Source organism: Microcaecilia unicolor, chromosome 13, assembly GCF_901765095.1.
Source record: "Microcaecilia unicolor chromosome 13, aMicUni1.1, whole genome shotgun sequence".
In the NCBI taxonomy this organism is placed as follows: Eukaryota; Metazoa; Chordata; class Amphibia; order Gymnophiona; family Siphonopidae; genus Microcaecilia; species Microcaecilia unicolor.
In genome coordinates this window covers 98,441,509-98,458,333 of record NC_044043.1, presented here as the reverse complement: position 1 = coordinate 98,458,333, position 16,825 = coordinate 98,441,509, and the positions used below count along the sequence as shown (strand labels likewise).

General features: G+C 47.4%; 1 protein-coding gene across 2 annotated transcripts in view; it reads right to left on the bottom strand.

Annotated features, from left to right (window-relative positions):
* The window catches only part of ECE1 (endothelin converting enzyme 1), a 119,960-nt gene extending 104,509 nt beyond the window's left edge, over positions 1–15,451 (bottom strand). The window contains exon 1 of one of the 2 annotated variants that reach the window (XM_030222357.1): positions 15,305–15,451. The gene's annotated coding sequence lies outside the window, so the exon portion shown is untranslated. Of the gene's footprint in view, positions 1–15,203; positions 15,272–15,304 lie in introns of those variants that run through there. The other variant, XM_030222359.1, reaches the window with a different exon arrangement.
* Positions 15,452–16,825: the final 1,374 nt, after the last annotated feature.

Sequence of the window (16,825 nt, the reverse complement as noted above, 5' to 3'; positions counted from 1 at the left end):
GAATTTCAAAAACGAACATGTTTTCATATTGGTCAACCATTGCTGTAAAAGTGGCAACCCATCAGGGACCCAGTAGGACAGGATCAGTTTTTTTAAAAGCAGTAAAATATCTCATTGAAAAGAAAGTGTCTGAGGTGTGTAGCCCTGTGCTATCAGAGGCTCCCATGACCCCAAGAGTAGACAGCCATAGTCCCAACTCAGGCATACACTCAAGAACAGTGACCAGAGCTAAGCCTACTTTCCTTCTGCAGTTATTTCAACACCACACCTCTTGGGCTGGACCTTTCCCACCCAGGGTCATTCCAAGCTCCCCCACCCCAGTGACTCCAGGGAAAGCACTCAGTAATCCCCATATAATGGGGTATTATATTTACTTGTGGAAGCAAACCATGTCCTTCTCATGAACCTTGGCCTTAATTTGGTAGCATTAAACTATCCAAGTCTTATACACCCTCCTACCAGTAGAGGGCAGCTGTTCTTTTCAGCTACTATCATTATGAAACACTGCGATATAATCCAGGGTTCTGAATGAAGCTTCCCATCGGATGTTTAGGAAGGACTGAGTTTATTAGCCATAGATGTGGTCACAGCTACTGTGGTCCGTGAAAGGCAAGGGAGGGCAATGACTCAATCTGTATCAGTGGTAGGCAACCTCGGTCCGAGGACCGCAACCCGGTTGGGTTTTCAGGGATTTTCCCAATAAACATGTACTGCCTTCATTGTGTGGAGAGAGATCTCAAGCATGTTCATTAGTGAAATCCCCAAAATCTGACTGGGTTGCAGCCCTTGAGGATCGAGGTTGCCCACCCCTGATTGTCACTGTGCAGGAGAGGTTCCACTGGGCCATTACAATATGAAGGGCAGTGCTCACAGTACTTTTACTGTCCATAAACTAAACTACTTTGTCAGCCTCAGCCAGCTGCTTCCCAGAAACTGCTATCTGCAGACTGACAGAGGTTGTCAAGATGTCCAAGATAACCAGGATTCCGAGGCAATAAAGGTCCCCCCCCCCCCCCCTGCGACTTCCTGTTTTGGGCCAAGCAGCAGGCTGAGAAACACAAGCTAACTTCACACACAAAGACTTGGCTCAGTGACCTAAACTCTGGTATTTTGTAGAAAGCTGCAATAAATGAGTCAGTCACTGGTGGGAGGGCTGTTGGGCCCCTAAAGCCAAGAGCAGCTTCAAAAATTCATTACCAGGTAAATGAGTTATTTGAAAACAGTCTACCTTCCCCGACATGGTAAAAGCACACACCGATAGGTCCTGATTAATGCAGCTGTCGAGACCTATTTTGCAATGGATTTTGCCCTCCCCCTTCCTCATTTACTCCCAGAAGCTGTCACCCTAGGCAGCTGCCTACCTAATGGTTGAGCTGGTCTTGGTGCATGGGAACAGGGAAAAAGGGACATGCTTTAGCTTTACGATTTCAACAGATGGCAAGAACCAAACCTCCTCCTCTGGACCATTTGGTTACAAGGTAGGTGTGTTGGTGCCTTTCACAGTCATGATTTAAAGCATCTCCAGAGGAAAATGCTACATTACACTGTCACCAGATGAGTGAGGGCCAAGCGTTACTTAAAAAAAAAAAAAAAAAAAGGGGGGGGGGGGTTGGACGGCTTCCTGGAGGAAAAAGCCATAGAATGTTATTGAATGGATGAGGGAATAATACAGTATTTCTAGGATGGGCGGGACAAATTGCTTGTTCTTTTGGCCACTGTCGGTGACAGGGTGCTGGGCTCGATGGACCCTCGGTCTGTCCGGCATGGCGATGCTTATGTACTTATTATTGATGTGTAATGTTCAAGATTTCACTGGCACTAACTTATCAGTGGACACATGACGGAGGAGAGACTGAGGGCAGACCTAACACCCCTGGGGTCATAACCCCTTTAGTCCAGCGTCATGGCACACCCTTCTTTCCCCCTCAAGCTTCATCAACTCTGGCATCACCATCCCTTCCCCAGGAAAATCAGTTATCAAGGGAGTCCTCAAGTAATCTACTGGCCCCACTTATCTCTGGCATGGGCAAGCAGCTGGTGATACCTCCCAGGGGGCACCAGAGGCTTTGCTCATCTTGTACAGCAAGAAGGCGGCACCCCTGATATCCCCCACAGTGCACTGGACGAACCGGTCCTTTACGATACCCCAGTAAAAAACGTAAACTAGACAGGAAAACCTAAGTTCCCAGATCTAGATGCGCCTACCAATGAGATTCAGATGTTTGTTTGTCACAGGAGGGGAAGTAAGTGACAGTCAAGGCCAGCATTCAATGAGGGCCTGTGATTTATAGCATCAAACACATGGGCAGCACAGACAAGCTGCCTTTCCCATGGATTAGCAATAGCATATGCATCCCGTGAATTTAAAAACATTCGCACCTCACTGGTTAGTATGGGAGCCTTACCTACACCTAAAGCGTGCTCACGTTTAATTAGCGATAATTGTGCAGGTCATTATCGAGGCTAACTAAAATATTGTTTTCAGGTCAAGGGGCTGTATTCCCCCCCCCCCCCCCCCCACAATATGCATGAGTCACCTCAGGCATATAGCACACGGACAGCAGGAAACGCGGTATTGCCATGGTTTAGGTTTTTTTGTTACATTTGTACCCCGCGCTTTCCCACTCATGGCAGGCTCAATGCGGCTTACATGGGGCAATGGAGGGTTAAGTGACTTGCCCAGTCACAAGGAGCTGCCTGTGCCTGAAGTGGGAATCGAACTCAGTTCCCCAGGACCAAAGTCCACCACTCTAACCACTAGGCCACTCCTCCACTGTTGCTACTATTTGAGATTCTACATGGAATGTTGCTATTCTTCCAAGTAGAAGCCGGCCCTTGCAGATCACCAATGTGGCCGCGCAGCCTTCTACATGGAATGTTGCTAGTGGAATAGCAACATTCCATGTAGAATCTCCAATAGTAGCAACATTCCATGTAGAATCTCCAATAGTATCTATTTTATTTTTGTTACATTTGTACCCTGCGCTTTCCCACTCATGGCAGGCTCAATGCGGCTTACATGGGGCAATGGAGGGTTAAGTGACTTGCCCAGAGTCACAAGGAGCTGCCTGTGCCTGAAGTGGGAATCAACTCAGTTCCTCAGTTCCCCAGGACCAAAGTCCACCACCCTAACCACTAGGCCACTCCTCCACTTTACTGTTGTGTTTATGAAGTCAGATAAGTTTACAAACAGAATAGCACATTTGAACAGCATTAAGCTGAAGAGATGAGCCAACAATGGACATTTTTAGAACAGCGATTCTTAACCCGGTCAGGTTTTTAGGAAATCCACAATGCATGTAATCTCATGTATATTCATTGTGGATATCCTGACTGGGTGCACCCAAAAAGGGCTGGGTTGAGAACCACTAGATTAGAAGAATCTAAAAGCAAATGGTGAGATGAGGTCACCAGAATTGGCCTGGATAGGCCAGGGCCCAGGCCCACCCACCAGTACCACACGCTTAGTGGTAGCTGGTGGAGATCCCAAGCTCCACCAGCTGAAGACTTCCCCCTAATAACAAAAACACTAAGCTCAACACAGTGACTGCTTGAACCTAACTTTCACCATAAAGATTATCGTGTGGTCACACTGGCAGCTAGAATAAAAGACTTGGTAAAGTGAAAAGGTTTCTCAGAGGCCCTGGAAGATGTATGAAAGCCGAGACAGAAAATGGTGAAGATCTGCAAACACAAGCTAGACATAGAATGTTGGGTATTATGAGGAAAGGTATGGAAAACAGGTGTGAGGATGTTATAATGCCGTTGTATCGCTCCATGGTGCGACCGCACCTTGAGTATTGTGTTCAATTCTGGTCGCCGCATCTCAAGAAAGATATAGTGGAACTGGAAAAGGTGCAGCGAAGGGCGACTAAAATGATAGCGGGGATGGGACAACTTCCCTAGGAAGAAAGACTAAGGAGGCTAGGGCTATACCGCTTGGAGAAGAGACGGCTGAGGGGGGACATGATAGAGGTATATAAAATAATGAGTGGAATGGAACAGGTGGACGTGAAGCGTCTGTTCACGCTTTCCAAAAATACTAGGACTAGGGGGCATGCGATGAAACTACAGTGTAGTAAATTTAAAACAAATCGGAGAAAAGTTTTCTTCACCCAACGCGTAATTAAACTCTGGAATTTGTTGCTGGAGAACGTGGTGAAGGCCGTTAGGTTAGCAGAGTTTAAAAAGGGGTTAGACGGTTTCCTAAACCGCTACTAAATGGACTTGGGAAAAATCCAAAATTCCAGGAATAACATGTATAGAATGTTTGTACGTTTGGGAAGCTGCCAGGTGCCCTTTGCCTGGATTGGCCGCTGTCGTGGACAGGACGCTGGGCTCGATGGACCTTTGGTCTTTTCTCAGTGTGGCATTACTTATGATATTTAAAACCATTTAACTGGCCAGGAACAGCTCCTGGCTGGTTAAATGACACTTAACTTGGCTCTCTCCTGCTGAATATCCCCCTCAGTGGATAACCAGTTATATCTCGCGATATAACTGGCTATCCACCGAAACACAGCACATCATCGGCTAAGTTCGGCAATCAAATTAGGCTGCCAAATACCTGGAATAACTTTGGTTGCTTTAAAACTGACCAAAACACACAGATTCAATGCAGTCAACAGAAAGAGCCCAGCCTGAATATCCAGGATGACCGCTGACCACAGGAGTTAGCTGGGCTCCCTCCTGTGGTCCGAATACTGGGCCCACGAGTCCCAGTACAACAAAGCTGCCAACCTTGGTACTGAAAGTGGTATTGGCCGAGGAAGCCTATGGCCCCCTTAGAGAGTCCCTTAGTTTGCTTGTAAGTGACTTTTGGAAAGCTCAAAAATTCAGGATCCTTGGAACTGTGTTCTCCAGCATCACCTTTTCTCTGGAAAGCTTTCTAGGGGTGGAATACCACATCCATGAAACTGGAGAAAAAAATATATATATATTCTTACTTCCACACCCCAGTTTAAATTAAGATTAAAAGCCCAACAAGCCATCCTGTGACCTACACCGCTTGTGTCTTCAGGAAACAGCCCCAGGCTCATTCTGCCCTGACTGATTGTGCAAAGTTATAAAGCCAGCCACAAATCAAACTGCAAACTACATTTCTACATAACCAAATGTAATAAAGCAACCACACTGACAAGTCGTAAGTAGCCTATTGGTTGGTGCAGCGGCCTGAGAACCAGGGGAACCTGGGTTCAATTCTCACTGCAGTTTCTTGCCACTCTGGCCAAGTCACTTAACCCTCCACTGCCCCAGGTACAAATACCTGTATATAGTATGTAAACCACTTTGACTAATTACAGAAAGGAGGTATCAAATCCCATCCCTGTTCCTTTATGAAAGGTGTAGCAAAATCTTAAACTGAACAGGCTTCTGGTGTCTCCTTCTGAATAAGCTGGGAGAAGAGTCCTACTTCACAGCCACTGTTCTACATGAATTAGCATAACTGTTGACAGATAGTGAAAAAAGAACTGAAAACAGAACTGGTGGGCCGACTTCTTGTTATTGCAGGTCTTTTCCACATTTGATTCTTAAGAACATAAGAGTTGCCATACCGGGACAGACTGAAGGGCCATCAAGCCCAGCATCTCGTTTCCAACAGTGGCCAATCCAGGTTCCAAGCACCTGGCAAGATCCCAAAACAGTACAATACATTGTATGCTGCTTATCTTAGAAATAAGCAGTGGATTTTCCCCAAGTTCATCTTTAGGAAGTTATGCAAACCTTTTTTTAAACCCCGCTAAGCAAACTGCTTTTACCACATTCTTTGGCAATAAATTTGAGTTTAATTACACGTTGAGTGAACAAATATTTTCTCAGATTTGTTTTAACATGTACTACTTTGTAGCTTCATTGTGTGCCCCCTGGTCCTAGTATATTTGGAAAGCCTAAACAAGCGATTCGCCTCTACCCCTTCCACTCCACTCATTTTATAGACCATCATATTTTCTCCAAGCTGAAGAGCCCTGGCCTCTGTAGCTTTTCCTCATAGGGAAGTCGTCCCCTTCCCTTTTTAATTTGTCGTCACCCTTCTCTGCACCTTTTCTAATTACACTATCTTTTTTGAGATGAGGTCACCAGAATTGGACACAATATTTGAGGTGAGGTCACACCATGGAGCGATACAAAAGGCACTATAACGTCCTCATTTTTAATTTTCCATTCTATTTGCTTTTTTTAGCCACTGCTACACACTGAGCAGAGGGTTTCAACATCAACGAAGACGCCTAGATCCCTTTCCTGGTCGGCGACTCCTAATGTGGAACCTTGCACTACGTAGCTATAATTCGGGTTCCTCCTTCCGACATGCATCACTTTGCACTTGCTCACATCATCTGCCATATGAATGCGCAGTCTCCCCAGTCTCGTAAGGTCCTCTTGCAATTTTAAGAACTTTGAATAACTTTGTGTCATCGGCAAATTTAAAATTACCTCACTAGTTACTCCCATCTCTAGATCATTTATAAGTTTTGTTTCATTTGTGTTGTGTACAGGAATTGTTGTTGAGTATTTGTTTTCAGAGCAATACCGTTAGCAGAAAGTTCCAAGAGCACATTACATAAAACATAAAACCCAAAATTGATTTTCCTGTCTCAGGGAACAAATGACGGGGAAGCATCACCATTACCACGTCATCTGAATGCACATCCCTAGTGGACATCTAGCATGACAATATGTTCAGTGTAAAGTATTGTGCAGCCTAGGCAGTGGCATACCAAGGGGGTGGGGGTGGGGGGGGGGGGGGGCGGTCCGCCCCTGGTGCACACCGCTGGGGGGTGCCGCGGCGCGCGCCTGCTGCGAGAGTTTGCTATTCTCTCGTTTGCTGCAGCTCCCTCTGCCCCGGAACAGGTTACTTCCTGTTCCGGGGCAGAGGGAGCTGCAGCAAACGAGCAAAGTTAGTAAACTCGTAGCAGGCGCGCGCTGCGGCACCCCCCACCCCAGCGGCATGCACCCGGGGGGCGGGGCACCGTCCCCCTAGGAACGCCACTGAGCCTAGGTGTACAGAACCGCACTCGGTGTGTGCACTGGGACGAAGGTACTACCTGGAAGCTTGTGGCCTTTGATGCACTCCAGTGTGCTGTGGTGGCTAAGAAAGCAAATAGAATGTTAGTTATTATTAGGAAAGGAATGGAAAACAAAAATGAGGATGTTATAATGCCTTTCTATCGCTCCATGGTGCGACCGCACCTCGAATACAGGACGTCAGACTCGCTGAAACAGAACAAAGCCTTGCAGATCAGCAAGGCTTCGTTCTGTTTGAGAGTCTGGCACGTACAACGTGCAGGACGTCAGACTCACAGAAACAGAACGAAGCCTTGTGCCGGAAGAAGAGGACCTCGGCTGGCGGGGGTTGGTGTCCCCCGCCAGCAAAGGTAGGCGATGGCGGCGGCGGGAGGGTCGTTGGCGGGGGAGGGGGCAAAGTTGTTGATGGTGGTGGTGACGGCGGCGGGTTGGCAATGGCGGGGGGGGGGGGGGTCAGCGGCACGGGGGGGGGGGGGGGATAAAATGTGCCTCCCTCACCTCGGGCTCTCGACCCCTCTCCCGCCGAAGTCTGGCTATGCCCCTGCTTTGTATCGTTCCATGGTGCACCGCACCTCGAATATATTGTGTTCAATTCTGGGTCGCCGCATCTCAAAAAAAGATATCGTGGAATTAGAAAAAGTACAGAGAAGGACGACTAAAGGGGATGGGAAGACTTCCCTATGAGGAAAGGCTGAAACGGCTAGGGCTCTTCAGCTTGGAGAAAAGACAGCTGAGGGGAGATACGATAGATGTGAATTGTTTGTTTACTCCTACCAAAAATACTAGGACTAGGGGGCATGTGGTGAAGCTACAAAGTAGTAAATTTAAAATGAATCGGAGAAAATTCTTCACTCAATGTGTAATTCAACTCTGGAATTCGTTGCCAGAGAATGTGGTAAAGGCGATTAGTTTAGCAGGGTTTAAAAAAAAAAAAGGTTTGAGTGTCTTCCTGAAAGTCCATAGACCATTATTAAATTGGAATTGGGGAAAATCCACTATTTCTGGGATAAGCAGCATAAAATGTTTTGTACTTTTTGGGGATCTTGCCAGGTACTTGTGACCTGGATTGGCCACTGTTGGAAACAGGATGCTGGGCTTGATGGACCTTAGGTCTGTCCCAGTATGGCAATACTACGTACTTATGTAGAGCTCTCTCAGGAAAGGATGACAGATACACCTACATCCAGCTATTCATCCCAGCAGGAGAGGGCTTTGCGTTAATGCAGAACCTTAATTCAGTTAACATTAAGGTCAGCTTTGAACTCTGAGTCACAGGGCCGCTGAGAGGTGAGGGCAGGGGGCCAAAATTCCCCTGGCCCGGCCTCCAAGGGGTGCCTGGCACTGGGGTCTCTCTCTCTCCTGCTCCTGATGGGACCTGGGTGATCACACCCCGACAGAAGCAGGAGAGAAAAAAAAACACTGGAGCCGGACCCCCCTTGGAGGCTGGGAAGGAGCAGACACAGCAGGGCTTTGGGCCAGGGCCTCTGTTTTGGCTGATAGGGCCCCCACCAGCAGAAGAAGCCTTCCTCCAGCGCTGCTCTTCTTGACCTGAATGCCTGCCAAGCAGCTGCTTTTCCCCTCAGGTCTAGCATGCGCCGATGTCAGCAGCCACAGGGCAGGCAATGAGGCAGCGGAGCGAAAAGCACTGCAGCACTGGAGGAAGACCGGGTCTGCTGGTGGGGCCTGGAGATCCCTGCAGACCAAGGTATTTGGAGTTGCAGTGGGGAGGGGGCGGCAGTGGTGTTGATCCTGGGGTGGGTGGTGGCCCTGCCCCAGGCCCAGCTCAGTCTCTCGGCGGCCCTGTTGAGACAACCCAGGCATGTCCCTCAAAGTCATCTGTCCAGGTTCAGAGGCCTAATTCTACAATTTTGATAGTCCCATCTTTTGACAGCTGATCACTGTAAAACCAGAGTGAATCTTCCGCATGTCCTGGACACGGTTTCTTCCTTGAATCCAAGTAACACCACAGCAGGTACCTACTACAGTTTCTAAACTAAGGCCCTTTTACTAAAGCTTAGCACGAGCTAAGGCGGGTGAGGGGCTGGAAAACAGTCCAGTCGTCACTAGTACTAACTATTGTTTCTCGTATTTCCGAGTTCGAGCAGGTTCAGAGTAGAGCTGCACGGCTGGCGTCTTAATTTGCACAAGTAGAATCCAATTACCCCACAAGTTACAGGGGAAGCCTGTGCGACTTGCCAGGATGCGCAATTGTACTCTCTCATATCCCTGGACCCGACGTCAGAGTTCCAATCCGTATCTGCGAGAAAGGAGACTTTGACCTTCCATTAGATCAAACCTCATCCTTAGCTTAATTCATGTAGGTTGGGGCTCGTAGTTGCATTTAACACTGTTTACGAATGCCGGTCTTGCTAGACTAAATCTTCTTGTAATCTGCAATCAATCTTTTTTTTTTTTTAATCTACTGTAGAAAGTGGGGGAGGGAATCTACTTATATAAAGGAACTTCTGTTCTGCACAAAGGCTGAGTGTGAATTACAACAAATCTTGAGAGATTGATAAATCCTTATGTATTGTGCGGAGATTATTAGATATGAACGCACAACTTGCGTCTTCAGAAACTTCCTAAATAGATGGGTTTTTAAACAATTTATGAAATTTTAGGAAGGGGGGGCTCCACACCTAATCTCTTCAGGGCGAGAATTTCAATGTTTTAACAGCCAGGTAATAAAAAGATAAACCTAGAGTGAACCTGTTTTGCAGATGGAAAAAAATCAAGGAAGGTTACTTCTAGTTTGTGAGCATTTAAGAAAAAACAATTGCGGAAAGTAACTGGGAGAATTACCTTAACCAATTCTGAAAACAGGAGTTTAAACAAAGAATGAGTGTAAACAGGGAGCCAATGAAGTCTTATCAAATATGGGGTAAAGTTTTCATATAAATCAAACAATGACGAGTCAACAAAATAAAAATGTTCCCGAGAAAAGCAATCCTTAATATTTTCAGTTTATGAAAAAACAAACTAGTTTTAACTGGCCCCTCATAGCAAGACTTGAGTCCAAAATACTCAAAACATGGTTCCAACTGAAAAACCGTGCCATTCATTACATGCTGCAACTCCACATACCTTGGCTGGCGGGGGTCCCTAAGCCTTCCTCCAGTGCCGTTCTCCGCCACATGCGCGATGTGAGGGGAAGAGCAGCCGCAGGGTAGGCAACGCGGCGGAGAACAATGCTGGAGGAAGACTTCTACTGGGGGGGGGGGGTCTTGGGACCCCTGCCAGCCAAACCAGAGGCCCCTGAAGCCCCGTGTCTGCTCCTCCCCAGCATCTAAGGGGGGGGGGGGGGGCGGCAGCGCTGGAATTCTCTCTCACCCAGGTCCTGTCAGGAGCAGGACAGAGTCAGACCCCAGCGCCAAGCTCCCCTTGGAGGCTGGGCCCAGGGGACTCTTGCCCCCCCTTCAGCGACCCCGTCTATACCTGGTGCTCCGAGTTACTTGCATAAATCCGGACGAATGCCAAACTTGCATGCGCAACTTTGAATAATGAGCTATCAGCACTAATTTGCAATAATTAGAATTTGTATGCGCATCTTTAGGTGTATTCTATAAAGAGGTGCGGGCAAATTCTAGTGTGCAGACTGAAGGGGTGAGGTGATGGGAGCAAGGGCAGGCTGGAGCATTCCTTCAATTTATGCACATCATAGAATTAGGGGAATCCACACCTAATTTACACGAGGGAGTTTCCACATGGTTTTCATTTGTACCTAAATGTTGTGGTGGCGGCTCCCGGCGCTATCCTAGACACATGAGCCTAACTTTAAGCGTGGTCTCAGCGCAGGATAGAGTCCTTTGTGACAACCTTTCGGCAGCTAATGTTCCCTTCTGTTCCGATCTGCAGGAACACTGGCTCCCAAAAAGCTATTCTGACAAGACTTAAATACGAACACCAAAAATAAATCACATTCAAGTTGATTAACCTGGAAGCGACACAACCTCTGGAGAAGTCTACAGCAGTTAACCAGGCTCGGAGCCAGCAAAGAATTCCGCTTTCTCCAAGAAAGGACCGAGCTGGGCTGCTTTCTAGGGAAGGTGAAGTGGTAACAGGCAGTGCCAAACCCGGCAGTGTGACTTTCTGCACTCAGAGACCTTTATGGCACAAAAAACGTGTCATGCTGTGGCAGGAACTCATTATACAGCAAAACACAGCCGGAGGCCCTGTCTACATCCCAGAAACGTAGGGCCAACAGAAAAATCTACAGACTCCAGAGCTGTAATGTTTAGTAATTCACCTGCAGTATCACAAAACCAGGAAAGGATAATTTTTGCTCCCAGGGAGCCACTGTTTACATCTTTTCAAAGCTTCTTGATAGAGCTGCCTCAGCTCTTCCAGAAACAAGTGGTCCTCAGACACGGTGGGGGCACCATCACGTGCAAAGCATGAATCCTGAAGTGAACAGTGGGGACTCAAAGTTATAGTACACAACTAGATCAATGCACACCTATAAGTACATAAGTATTGCCATACTGGGAAAGACCAAAGTTCCATCGAGCCCAGCATCTTGTTTCCAACAGTGGCCAATCCAGGTCACAAATACCCGGCAAGATCCCAAAAAAGCTCAATACATTTTATGCTGCTTATCCCAGAAATAGTGGATTTTCCCCAAGCCCATTTAATAACAGTCTATGGACTTTTCTTTTAGGAAGCCGCCCAAACCTTTTTTAAACTCCGCTAAGCTAACCGCCTAAAAGTACAAGTACAAAGAAATTTGCTAATAACCCACAAAGAGACCAAGAGTAAGCGAAGGGCAGCGAACACGTGGAGACCAGGTGTAAATGGACTGAAGGACCTGGGTTCCATTCCCTGAACAGCAGCTTGGGGGGGGGGGGGGGGGGTCACTTCTTGACATCGCCTAAGAGCGATGTCAATCTAGTGACCAGATTGAGGGCTCATGATCACAGGTTTCTGAAGGAGACCTTGTGCCTATTCCCCTCCCCTGAGTGGAGCAGGTACTTGTGTAAATGAAGGCTTATGATGGTAGATCCTGGCCCTGGAAGTCCAAAGGAGAAGGGAGCAAGTCAAATAAGTTGTCTGATCTGTAAAAAGATTTTTTTTTTTTTTTGGGGGGGGGGGGGGGGGGGGGAAGAGTAGGTTCAGGAAGACTAGCTTTCATTTGCATGAAGACCAGTGGATTTCAACCCTTGCAAAAATATTTTGTCTTATGTATTAATCTTCATTGTATTTATGGGTTATTGATGGTAGCATCTGTCAAAAGATGCATTGCATATTATAAGAACATAAGCTGTCAGAAATATTCATTGCACAAGTACATGTGCTCCCCTCCCCCTCCAATTCTTTGACAAGGAAAATCCCCATTCAGAGAACAGCACGGGATTGTTCAAATGATACCACAGCACAGTGGACATTTCCTGGAGAATCATCCAGAAAAGGAAGGGGGCAGGAAGAGACCAAGGATCAGAGAGACTGCTACCCTAGGTCTCAGGTGAACAGCTTATTAAAGTGATGTGAGCACCTGAGAGAGAGAGATTTAACACCTCTGCTCTCCACAATTAGATCTATAAAATAATTTAGAAATACAGAACAGTTTAAAATGAGTTTCCCCTGCATTACAGACACCAGGCTGATGATATCCTGGTAGACCCGGTACAAGGCACCCCTCAAGATTTTGTGGATTAAACTCTGTCATTACCACTCAACCCCATTCCTGCCAGAACAATCCTATACAAACCCCACATAATGTGATATCATGCTTTGAATATTACATGTTTTCTATATCCCAACGGGAGGGTAGCAATTGCTAAAATGGCTGTTTGAGAAGGGGGTCCACCCCATGCGTTATTCCTTCCATTCAGATCCCATTTTCCATTGACTGCATTGCTGTTTGCTCTCATTTAAACTGGCTTTGCATCCTGGGGATAAAACCTTTTGGGGCCACCTGCCATGAACAGACATTTGCCAAGAAGGAAGTGGCTGGACCACCCCTAGGTCCCATAGCCCAGATAGCGCCTGTCCTGTGGCTAGATGGCCTTGAACACATGGCTAACATAACAGGATGAGACAACCACAATCTCCAGTGAAAAAACACAAAACAATACCTCACTTTCCAAAACGCAAATTCCATTACTAGCCAGGTTGTTGTTTAAATTGAATTAGTTACATCACTCCATCTCCAGTGACATGGCCTCACTGAGAAGATTAGAAAGCTCTGGGCAATCACAGTATAGGCAAAAGGTTGAGGACCGGAAGGAAGCCTTCACCATCCCAAATGGAGTGGAGGAGTGGATTTTGAACCTGGGGAACTGAGTTCGATTCCCACGTGCAGGACGTCAGACTCACAGAAACAGAAGCCTGCGCGGCCGCGTTGCTGATCTGCAAGGGCAGGCTTCTACATGGAATGTTGCTAGTGGAGGAGTAGCCTAGTGGTTAGTGCAGTGGACTCTGATTCTGGGGAACTGGGTTCAATTCCCACTGCAGCTCCTTGCGACTCTGGGCAAGTCACTTAACCCTCCATTGCCCCTGGTACAAAATAAGTACCTGAATATATGTAAACCACTGTGAATGTAGTTGCAAAAACCTCAGAAAGGCGGTATATCAAGACCCATTTCCCTTTCCCAAATGTCATCCTTGCTAACAGAGGGTGCTCAAAAAGTAAGAAATTACTCTGTAGGGGGAGACACCCTGGCACCCAGGATCAAATTAGAGAGACAGCCATAAAAGAACAAGGTCACCCCCTCCCTACTGGTATGGAAAAAACAACAACTTTGTTCTGTATCACAGCAGTTCAGCTGTCACACTTCCAGGCAAGGGGGGAAATCATGGTTCACCCTGCCAGCTACAACAGAGCAGACAAGGGTTTAGGAAGGAAAGTTCAGGGATCAGATCAAGCCCCTGAAGCTGCTTTCAGCTGGGCTCAGGAAAAGGCAACAGCCATCCAGCCAGTCCCTTATACGTGTTTGATGCCCATGGAAGAGATTAGCGGAGCTCCTGAGGGGGCCACTGTCTGTTTCCCCCCCCCCCCCCCCAACTGGCCAACGTGGTGCCAAAGTAAAGGTTAAAACTGAGACATCCAATTGCCATACTAACAACCGGAATCGGTCATTGCTGGAAGGGTTAAGTCTAGGTACTTGCAAATGAAGGACAAAAAGCAAAGCCAGAAAACCAGTAGGGTGCCCCCCCCCCCCCGCCTCCACCCCCTCCAAAAGCGAGGTTGGCCATAAAGAATGCAACATACTTTACAGTCACAGCCAGGTTTACAATAACAGGAAGCACAAACCGTTCCCCAGCAACTTGCAACAAGAGGGCCATGTCCTTGGCTTAATGATTTAACAAGAAATCATTATTCATCCACATCGCCCAAAGCCAACAGCTGGCACATGGCACCACATCTGGAGGGCAGGACGCAGTACCCCTGCCCCCCCCCCCCCAAGCCTGACTGGCAGGCAGAGAGAGGAGAGAACTCCTCACCACGTGCTGCTTTCTGGCTATCTCCGGCTTTTCACTCCCCGGTCCTTATCTATGTCTCGGTTGCCTGCTGTCCTCCCTCCTCACCGCCTCGGGGAAGGCTTCCATCTCTCTGCAGTCTGTCCCCCCTCCCTGCCTGTCTCTGGGAGCGTCTCATAGGATGGATTTACTACTTCTTTCTTTACATTCTCATCGCTACTATCTCGGGAGTTTTCCTGTCGAAAGTCTCTTCCCCAGATATCTCAGGGTGTCTCTTCCCCCCTCACCCTCCCGACTGTCTCCGGGAGGGTCTTAGAGGATGTACTTACTGTTTCGCCTTCTCTACAGGTTCTGCGAGTTCGTTCCCTTTTTGGGCAGTCCGTCTGTCTCCGGAAGGGACACACAGGGGGCACTTACTAAAGTCTCAGGGAGTAGTTCCCTTTGGGCATTCTCTCTCTCTCTCTCAACCTCCCGGGTGTCTTGAGGAGGGGTTTCCTAGGGTACATTTACTGTTTCTCTTTCAGTTTCAGGGAGTGTGTGTGTGTTGGGGGGGGGGGGGGTTCTATGGGCAGTCTCTCTACCCCAGCTGTTTCTCCTTCCTACAATCTGTTGGGCAGTCTCTCTCACCAGCTGCCTTTGGGAGAGGGTCTCCCCGCGTGCACTTATTGTTTTCTATAATCCGCAGTCTCAGGAAGCAAATCCCACTTTGAGATGTCTCCCTTCCTCTGGCTATCTGGGGGAAGAGTCCCATAGGGTGCACTTACGGTTCCTCTTTCCTGCGGTCTCTCGGGGAGTCGCTCTCCCTTTGGACACTCTCGCTTTCTCTCCAGCTATCTCGGGGAGGGCTCTCACAACGTGCACTTACTGTTTCTCCTTCTTGCAGTCTCGGGGCGCCAAAATCCCCCCCCTCTGGGCAGTCTCTCTCTCCCTAGCTGTCTCGGGAGGTCTCACAGCATGCGCTCTTTGTTTCCTTTTCTCTTTTCAGACCGATAAAAATTGTTTCAATCGACGGCAACAGGAGTTAAAGCCCCTCCTTTAATGAGCATCTATGTTGACCTATCGGAAGACAGGCTGAGGCAGGACCTGAAGAAGAGCAGCCAATCAAAGAGCGGAAAGGCTGGACTTTCTCCCGTGTCACAATTAACCCTTTGGTGCATTGCACTGGGATGGGAACTGTGTGGGCTTCGGACCGATTCATAGAGCATTTTGCGTAGAATTCGTAACGTAAACCCTTTTCCTTTTCATGGCCCTTAAGTTCCACCTCGCAAAGACGAGACCGAGGGAAATAGCTCGGTGTCTTTTTTTTTTTTTTTTTTTCTGTTTTCTTTCTTTCTTGTCTTTAATTTTTTCATTTGAAGTGGACTAACACAACATCCTCATTAATTCATCCGGCAAATCTAGAGAATCAGGAGGGAGGAATTAATGCTGTGCTGACACCAGCAGGGGGATTATTAGGTGGTAGAATTGGGGGAAAAGTGACAGAACCAGCGTGTCGGTTAGCTGTGATGAGACAGCCCGATTGAAGAGATCTGTTTTGTCCGCAGTAGTTGGTGGTGTGAGTATAGCTTTAAGAGGTTTGGTCAAAAGAATTCATTTCGAACGTCTGTGATACCTCTGGAACGCTGAGGGTTTCAAGAGTTCGAAAAGGACCTTTAAACCTATCCCCGCCGGTCCCTAACGTGATCCACCAGACGCTGCCTCCTCCGTGTGTTCAGATGTAGAGGGGTAAAGAATGGGAAGGGAACTAGAAGTCAGCTCAATGGGAATTTTGATGCGTCTGTGCTTAAACCTGATCAGGTCTCAGGTGTTCAAGATCCCTGGCCTGGCGCTGCGAACTGTGTCAGATACCCACAATGAATATGCGTCAGATACATTTTCATATTTGTATGCGCATTTATTTCATGCACATTCATCGTGAGTATTCTGAAAATCCAGCTGCCCGTGGGGTCAGCAGGGAAGCCACCTCCTAGAGTCTCACATAAACAATACAGGGGTTTTTTTTTCCTCTCAGAAGCTGTACATCATTTTTAATTTGAGTGTATTGTGCATAATTAATAAAGAATTATATTTTACAAACTTTTAATGCCCGTTGCAGATTATCATGTTTAGGAATAAGGAATACTTTGGCTTTAGGCTGACCAGCTTCATGTATTTGTTGATTGATTTTAAGTTGAAATGTCCTATTGTGGATTAAAAACTGGTTGAAGGATAGGAAACAGAGAGTGGGGTTAAATGGGCAGTATTCACAATGGAGAAGGGTAGTTCGTGGGGTTCCTCAGGGGTCTGTGCTAGGACCGCTGCTTTTTAATATATTTATAAATGATTTAGAGATGGGAGTAACTAGCGAGGTAATTAAATTTGCTGATGACACAAAGTTATTCAAAGT